Raw genomic sequence first — 9,288 nt, forward strand, 5'->3', positions numbered from 1 at the left:
CTAAAACTAGAAAGAAGACGATAAGAACCCTTGCATTAACACCCCCCCCCCCCCACCCACCTTCTTGAACATCAACTAACCCTCACAATTCCCACAACCATTTTAATGTTGGGTTTAATTTCTGTTTACGGCCCGTGTGGGGTCGGCCCGAGGGAAGGAGGCGATGAGGCCAAATTCTAAATGGGTTGGGTTATATTAATTGTAATTTCTTGTTGACTAAGTTAGGGTTAGCAAGGATTATTATTATAAGATCTCATAACCGAGTTATGGTTTTTGAGACAGTCTTTGTAATCAGGGTTTTTTGAGCCTATATTTTCCTTGATTAATAAAGCATTGGGAGTTATCCACGTTCTTGGTTTTTTGTCTTTTGATATCAATTCAAACTTGAATTGGTATCAGAGCGAAATCGTTCAAGGACCTGTGAAGAAGCTGTTTGGATCATTGGTAGGGAAGACCGAAGAAGTACAAGGCGGCTCCTAGGGTTATCGATCAAGCATACTCGGGAAAGTTCTCGGGTTCGAGGTTGTTGGCTGAAATCAAAGTTCTGGGTACGCCTTTGTATTACAGCCGTCAAAGAAAACGCGGGGTGATGTCAGACAACGCGCCGTCACCAACAAAGGAAGGTAATTCCGTTTCACTTCAATATCCGATGCTCAATAAGACCAACTATATTGTCCATGCGCATGAAAGCTATTTTCAATGTGCATGGGGTGTGGATATGATTGATCCAGGGACGAGTAGAGATGTGAAAAAGAATAATATGGCAATTGCTCTTTTATTTCAAGCTTTACCAGAAGGGCATATTATGCGGGTTGGAAATAATGAAACGGCTAAAGAGATGTGGGATGCAATTAAATCTCGTCATCTCGGGGCGGACCGGGTGAGAGAGGCTAGACTACAAACGTTAATGTCAGATCTCGAGAACTTAAAGATGAAGGAGACTAGTATGATTGATGAGTTCGCTTCGGAGATATCCGGGTTTGTTTCTAAAGCAGCCGCGCTTGGTTCTGTTATTGAAGAAACAAATCTTGTTAAAAAGTTTCTGAATGGGTTACCAAGGGCTCGGTTCATTCACATGGTGGCTTCAATTGAACATGTAGTTGGTTTAAAAACTATTGGTTTTGATGATGTTGTAGGTCGTCTTAAGGCGTATGAAGAACAAATAAAAGATGAAGATGGCAAAGTAGAAAACCAAAGCAAATTAATGTTCACCAAAACTGAATCGAGTAAGAGTCGCTCCTATGATCAGTTTAAGGGGCGTGGTCGTCAAAGTCAGGCCACCCGAGGCCGTGGGCGAGATTGAGGTGGAGGACAAGGACAAGGTTCGGGTAATCCTAGTCAAAACCGACCTGATGACCGACAAAAGGGTAAGAAGGATCGATCTGAGGTGCAATGTTTTCGGTGTGATGAGTTTGGGCACTTTTCCTCGAGGTGTCCGGAGCGAAAACAGAAAACTGATCTGGAAGCAAACATTGCCGAGACTGAACCACGTGACCTGGCAAATTTCATGATGAGGTGTATGCATGAAATTGTTCACCTTAACGAACAGAAAGTAATACCAAAGAACTTCGAATCCGAGTCAATAGAGGAGAACATTTGGTATCTTGACAATGGAGCGTCAAATCATATGACCGGAAAACGGTCTTATTTTTCAGAGTTAAACAAGCGGATTTCAGGAAGGGTGAAGTTCGGTGATGATTCGGATTGTTCATAAGAAGCAACATCATTGTTCATAACCAATGATGTTGATATTAAGGGAAAGGGGTCGATATTGTTCATAACTAAGACCGGTGAACACCAGCTCTTATCCGATGTTTATTTCATACCGAGCCTAAGAAGCAACATCGAAGTTCGGGAAGGGTGAAGTTCGGTGATGATTCGTGTGTGGATATTAAGGGAAAGGGGTCGATATTGTTCATAACCAAGACCAGTGAACACCATCTCTTATCTGATGTTTATTACATACCGAGCCTAAGAAGCAACATCATCAGTCTCGGTCAGACGACAGAAAACGGTTGTGATGTTTACATGAAAGGTGAGTACTTGTCCCTACGTGACGAAGCGGGAAAGTTACTTATGAGAGTTCAAAGAACAAAGAACCGTCTCTATAAGATCAAGTTGACTATTGGAGTTCCGATGTGTTTGCTCCCCAAGCTTGACGATCCCGCATGGCTTTGGCATGCCCGGTTGGGGCATCTAAACTTCGAGTCTATGAAGAATCTGAGCACCAAGGGTTTGATACGTGGCATGCCTAATATTATTCATGCTATTAATATTTGTGATTCATGTTTAGTAGGTGAAGAAACGTGGATCGACTCACTGGTAGACGATCTACTTTCCTCGGGTGTGATTATGCTATTTCACCGATGGTTCTCTTGGATCTGAGTTCTTCCACCTACAAAATGAACAGCACCGTAAACTTACCCCTCAGAAAGGGACAGAGGGGTCCTCTTTGGGGTAACCCTCCGGTGTGAGAATAAGTATTTGTGGGAGAAGATAATAATATCAGAGTAAGGAAATCTGGAGAGTATTGCTTAATAGCTGAACACTCTGTAATTGGATGTGATTGGATGTAATTGTATGTTACTGGCTGTAACTGTCTGTGATTGAATGTCTTTCCTTGTGGAGTTGATGTGGTATTTATAGTGCTAGGGTTTCCACTGATTGAGCTCAGCCTTGTTGGCCTCCTCCAATTGATTTGCGCCACGTGTCCTTGGGGACACCTGGTGCTTTTTCATTGGTTATAATCACGTGGTAGCACATGGGTTATGCTGAGTTGTCCACCTTTCATTTGGCAGCTGTCAACATCAGCATATTCTTATTCCTTAAAAAGATACCTTCTGGAAGGTTGTCTGACGTGCACAATCAAGGTTGCCCTAATCCTGATTTGGATAAGGACGAGGTTGATTATGTGCATGTGTGATATGCGCCTATCCTGAGGATGCGCGAGGTCTTTTCTTTATTCTCACGCGCAGATGTTTCATGCGCAGATGTGATATGCACAAGCATGTGATATGCGCCACGCGCGGATGCGCCACGTGCAGATGTGATGTGCGTGAGCATATGTGATGCCTGAGCATATGTGATGCCTGAGCATATGTGATATGCGTGAGCATATGTGATGCCTGAGCATGTGATGCATGAGCATATGTGATGCATGAGCATATTGTGATGCCTGAGCATGTGATGCCTGAGCATGTGATGCATGAGCATATGTGATATGCGTGAGCATATGTGATATGCGCCATGCGCATAGGTTTTGGCTTTTGCCATCATAATATCTTGATTTCAAGTCTCTTGTCTGTATCTTGTGGGTTGACCCGCCTCGCTCGGTGTTGAGGCGGGTACATACCTCTTCAAGCCCCCCCAGTCTAATGTGTGTCTTGTCTCGCGCGAGCGAGGTAAGATAGATATTAGACTTAATAGTTTGCTCTTTTAATAGGGTTTTGTCTTTTTCTTCTTATTACTCGTCGTTGCGCGAAGATCTATCCTTTTGGTTGAAAACGAATCGTCCCTGTACGTGGTTGGTTGTTGCTGACATGCGTCAGTGATGGAGACGTGTCAGACCTTTCGTGTGCTCGAGGTGCTACAGTTGCCTTTCGTGTCCCCTCACATAGTGTCAGGTACACGTGTCGCGCTCGCGTTGGTCCGTTCCTGCGAGTGGTGGCGCGTGAACTCTGGCAGCAGCTGTACAGTTTCTTTTCGTGTCCCCTCACACAGTGTCAAGGACACGTGTCGCGCTCGCGTTGGCTTACACCTGCGAGTGGGGGCGCGTGAAGTCCGATCGGTACCAATTTTTCTCTCTCCTGGGCCTATAAAAGCCAGCCCTTAGAGTTTTTATTCTTCATCTTCTTGTTTATTCAGAGCTTTTCTTTCTTTCATTCTATTCCGATTAGCTGTCTTCTGCTTCCAGGTCTCTGTTCTTCATATCATCCTTTGTTCGTTGTCACAGTTGTATGTCTGATAGCTCAGACAACACAATCTCCCTGAAGAAACACTAACCGGACCCCGGGCAGATTACGGGTAACCTGGGGGTTAGATAGATGTTTCCCACGAGGGGTTAGACCCAGAGAAGATGGTTCTTCTGATGACCTGCAAAACAGACACCGTGAGCTTGTCACTGAGAAGGGGGGTTCCTCCTTGTGACCACCCTCCGGCGTGAGAATCAGACTAGATTGCTCTTTAAATATAAATGTATATTAAGAGATTGCTAGAGTAGATATCAGGTATAATATGATGATACAAGATAAGATATGTTGAGATCAGATGATCATACCATTTGTGGTATTTATAGCCAAAGGTAGGTTTCCAAGGAGGTGTGGCCGGCTGCAACAGTGTTCCTGTTCCACCAACAGTGGCCTACGCACGTGCCCTGCTGGTAGTTGGTGGGTAGGCAGCGGCTGATAGTGACCAGGCCTGCTGTGTACTATTCCTTTTCCACCAACTGCTGGCTACGCACGTGGTATGGCAGTAGTTGGTGAGTAGGCAGCGGCTAATAGTGACACAGTACAGGAGCATGCTGCTCGCCATACTGTGTCAATAAGCTGTCGTATCTTTAGTCAGATCTTTTTCCCATACCTCGTCAGGTACAGTACAGAAGATCTTCCTGTATTGTACGGACTGGCTTATTTGGGCGGGAGTATTCCCCCTCCCGCCCTTGTGCGGGATTGTTCCCAGCTTCGCTCATTCCTTCAGGTGACACTGAGTGATTGAGAGCTAAGTGCCTTGTGCGTGTAGCTTTGCTGCGCGGGTGGCCTTCCCTGATGGCTTGTATCCGAAGCTGCGGGGACAGGCGGAGTCCTTCACCATTGGGAGGCATTTCCTGCGGGAACAGCTAGCGTACTGCGCGTAAGGACGTCACGTCTCTGAGCATGGTTGGTCCTGCGGATCCAGTTGGTTTCTGCGCAGACGTCCCTGTTCAAGGTGAGTCTTGCGGGTCCAACTGGGCTCTGCTGGGACCTACCTCTTCACTCCCCCATCCATTGCCGTAGAAAATCGTTAGTAATGTCTACATTGAAGAAGACCGGCAAGGGGAAGAAGGCTGCTGAGGTCTCATCGGAGGAGGTAGGGAGGACCAAGGCCGTGAAGAGGTGGAATGAAATCCTCTGCAAACTGAGGCAGGCTGATCTTGACAGCCTTATCGCCTCTCAGGGTTTTCTCCCTGTGTTTGGCTGCATGTTGCCTGGGGCCGGGCAAACGGCGGCGGACCTGCCTGCCGGCTATATATCCCTTTATAGCCATTTTTTCACCCACTGCAACCTTCGTCTCCCGATGACAAGGTTTGTGGGTGCACTGCTTAAGTTTTATGGGATTCATATATCCCAAGTCCATCCGTTTGGACTTGTGCGCATGACTCACTTTGAGTTCATGTGCAAATCCCAACGCGAGGAGCCCACCCCTCGGCGCTTTCAGTTTTTTTACAAGCCCAAGATCCAAGATTCTTGGTTCTCATTTATTCCTCGCAGTCAGAAGGTAAAGTGCTCCACTGTTTCATTCAAAAGCCTTCATGACTGGTCTGAGAGGTTTTTTTACATCAGGGCTGGTGTGATCCCCATCCGCATGACGATGCGCGCGATCTCTTCTGCGCCTGCGGATGTGGGTGTCTTCAAGAACCCAACTGGCGCCTGGGTTAAAAAGTTGACCGCCGAACCATCCCCCGCCAAGAAAATTTGTGAGGAGGCGCTGGTGGGGGTTGGTATGAGCAGAAGGTGGGCGGACAGCGCGACTGAGCCCCAAGTTGACGGCTTGTGTAAGTTAATCTCATTGCTTTACTTCTGCGCGAATGTAATTCGTTTTGCTGATATCATTTTACTTGTTTTGTGCAGTAACCAAGGAGTATATCCACGCCGCCTATGATGAGCATATGGAGGGTGGCTCCGTCCCGCTCGGCGCTGGTGAGGTTGGTTTCCCCGATCGCTTTGATGACATGTTCATCCCTGTTGATCTGGGATTTCTTTTTGACAGCGATGCGCCTGGTAAGCCTTTGTACTTTTGTTTATGCCTTTATAATACCAAATTTGGCTAACATTTCTGTTGCACGTATTGTAGATACGCTCGAAAACTACGAGCTGGAGCTCGCGGAAGAGGAGGAGGAAGAGGAGGCGCCCCAACTAAAGCGTAAAGCTAAGGGGAAAACTGGCGCAGGGGCCAGTAAAAAACAGAAGAAAGATGATGCCCCTGTTGTTCAGGATCCTCCTACTCAGGCGAAGGGACCTGAGAAAACCCAGGTGTATACCACCAAGTTTTCCTTGTCTTCCCTGCCTCAAAAAGTGGGCAGACCTCCTGTCCACTTGAGGTATGGTGGCGCTACCTCCTCCCTTCGCGCTACGGAAAAGGGAAGCGGTGTTGAGCCTTCGGCAGGTATACTTTGCTTATCCTTTGCCTATCTTTTATGATTCAATGAGCGCGATTCTGATAGAATTACTAACGAATCTTTGCTCACTCAAATGTGTGTAGAGCCGGCGACCTTGGTGGATCAACCTCAAGCGCCACAAGATGCCGAGGCTGCGCCGGAGGTCCCTTCGAAGTCCCCCGTTTTACCCTCAAAAAAGGGTAGAATGGACTTCATGGCGATGTTTGCCTCGCGAACGGAGTTGCGCCAAGGTATGTATTGCGCTTTTGTTTTCTGACTTATTTCTTTTAGATCAAGTCATGAACCATTTCTTTTTGTTGATTTTTTCATAGAGGTCGTTGCTGGCGTACAAGATGCTGGCGGCACTCCTGGCGCCGGTGCCAGCGCCGCTGGTTCTGCTCCTGCTCCTGCTAGTGCTGAATCTCCCCTCATTGGGATTACTAAGGAGCAGAAGGCCGTTTTGCGCGCCGACCTAGCGCCGTCGAGACCTCCCTCACCTCCTCCTGCGCACAGCCCTCCTCGCGAGACCGATTTTGGCTCTAGGTCGCAGGAGAAAAGGCCTGTTTCCGAGGAGGATGAGGAGTTTGAAGTTGAAGACTCCGATCGCGGTCGCGCCAGTCCTGCAGCGCCACGAGGCTTCGCGGCGGAGCCTTCTCGTGGGGCTGGCGCTGACTTTTCTGCTTCATCCCCGCAGGTATAGGTTCTTTTTTGCTCCGCTGCGCGGACTTCCATCTTAATGTTTTGATGACTTAGATAATTACTTTTCAGGATGCCGATCACATTTATCGCCCGAGATGGAATATTACTGAAGACAGCACATTTCAGTCCATGGGTGTGTGTGCGGAATTCTGGGCTCATGCTGTGCCTCCATCTGAAAGGAGGTTCCAGGAGGACCGCGCTCGCGACGACTTGCTCAACGATCATATGTTTGCTGGGTCGGCCTTCTTTGCTGCCTCCCAAGAGCTTCGCTATGATTACGTAAAAGTACGTGATGCTCTTGCGGAAGCCAAGCAAGAGGCTAAGGTGTCTGCTTGGCATCTTTCTGATGCTCGAGAGAGAGCTGAGAAGCTCCAAGCAGAGCTCAGTGAGAACAGAGCAAGTGCCAACAGCACCTTCGTGACGCGCGGGCATGAGCTTCAGGCTGCGCGGGAGAAGCTACAAGCGGCGGAGGCGGACGCGGCCAAGTACGCGCGCAGAGCGCGCGACTTGGAGCTGGAGGCGGAGGCGCGTGACCAAGCTCTTGTCCAGTCTATAACTGAAAAATCATCACTGGAGAGTGAGGTTGCGCGCCTGAAGAAGGAGCTGGCGGCCGCGCAGGCCGAGAAGGATGAAGCCTTGGCGATGGCAGCGTCTAGCCAGGAAGCTTTTGATTCTGCGCGGGCGGAAAAGGAAGAAGCCTTGGCGGCAGCAGCGTCCGACAAAGAGGAGCTAAAACAGACTAAGGAAACTGTTGAGTTGTTAAACTCTCAGATTCCTGCCCTCGAGACGACTGTTTCTTCTCTCGCGCAGGATCGCCAATGGCTAGTCTCACAGGGCATGGCTCGTTGCGCTTATGCGATGAAATACTCAGACGAGTTCCAGGCCCTTGTGATGGATTGCAACGCTGCCGCGCGCTTGGTGGGTCGAGCTGAAGGGTTTAAGGATGGCTATGAATATGGGATGCTGAAGAAGAACCCATCCGAATACCCTTATCAGAGCGACGTTGCCTGCGCGGAAATGGCCGCGATGGGGGAGAAGTATTTGAATACTCCCATTCCCATCCTTGGGCAGGTACTTTAACTTTAATGAGATTACTTTGATTTATTTTCCAAGTATTTTTGTACTCATATTTTTGCTTATGATTTGCAGATATCCGCGCTTGCTGACCAGCCCGACCTCGGCGCGCTAAAGAAATTACTTGACGAGTGCGAAGGGGCTGGTGGCGGCGATGATGGCGCGGGGAATGCTGCTCCTGCAAGCGGCTCTGGCGTGGCCAAAGGATCCGCTCCTGACACTGTTGTGATAGAAGACTCCATTCAAGATGAACAACTTGACTATGGTCAGTTTGGAGATGACGAGGAGCAGGCTGCGCCAGCTGCCGAGGGCGATGATGAGGATGATGAAGAGGCTGATGTCAACGTGGAGACTTGAGAAGCCCTTCATGTTTTTTTTTTATTTTTATTTGTAGTTTGTATCTCATCTTGTAAACTTGTAAATTTCAACGCTTTGGAATGAAATTTTGTTTTTCCCTTCTTCGCATCTTGCGCATTCCCCATTCATCTCTTTATATTGCATGTTTGCTTGTTGAATATAAGATATGCTTGCACGTTGAAATAAGAACAAGGTTGTAAGGAAATTATTATACTTAATCCTTGTCATATTGTAAGTGATTTTGCCATATCTTGATTATGTTGACACGTGCCTTGGCGTTTTCATTATTCCTCTTTTGCGCGACGTTATCGCGCATTTATTATATGGAATTATGAGTTTTTAGCCTTTACGTGTCAATGTGTTACTCAGATATCCATTACAATTTTATGCGCGACCTCGACCTGAGACCTTAACAACTATGTTTTGGCATTTGCTTTGCCTTAGTTGTGTTTGGGTATTTTTATGGTCAGGCTGCGCAGCATGTAGGATGGATGTTGTGAGTTATTTGAGCTAAGGCTCACATTATTGGGCTAAGGCCCTAAGCTAAGGCTCATAATTTTGGGCTAAGGCCCTGACGTTTTAGAGTTAAGACTCGTTAACGCGTTTGCGCATGTATGTTTTACTTCGTTTTATTTTGTTTTGATGTCAATACAATGTTGTCATATTGCTCAAAATTAATAAAGGGAAGTGTGAAACATGTATGCAAAAGGTAATAGAATCCACAATAAGTGAAGATAGCGCGTATCATTATTCATAATGGCTTAAAAAGCCTTGATTACAAACTTGACATTTTTTACATGAAACAT

This window comes from Bidens hawaiensis, unplaced genomic scaffold (genome assembly GCF_021521415.1).
Source record: "Bidens hawaiensis isolate Kalapana, Puna unplaced genomic scaffold, B.hawaiensis_p1.1 tig00046134_1, whole genome shotgun sequence".
Taxonomy (NCBI): Eukaryota; Viridiplantae; Streptophyta; class Magnoliopsida; order Asterales; family Asteraceae; genus Bidens; species Bidens hawaiensis.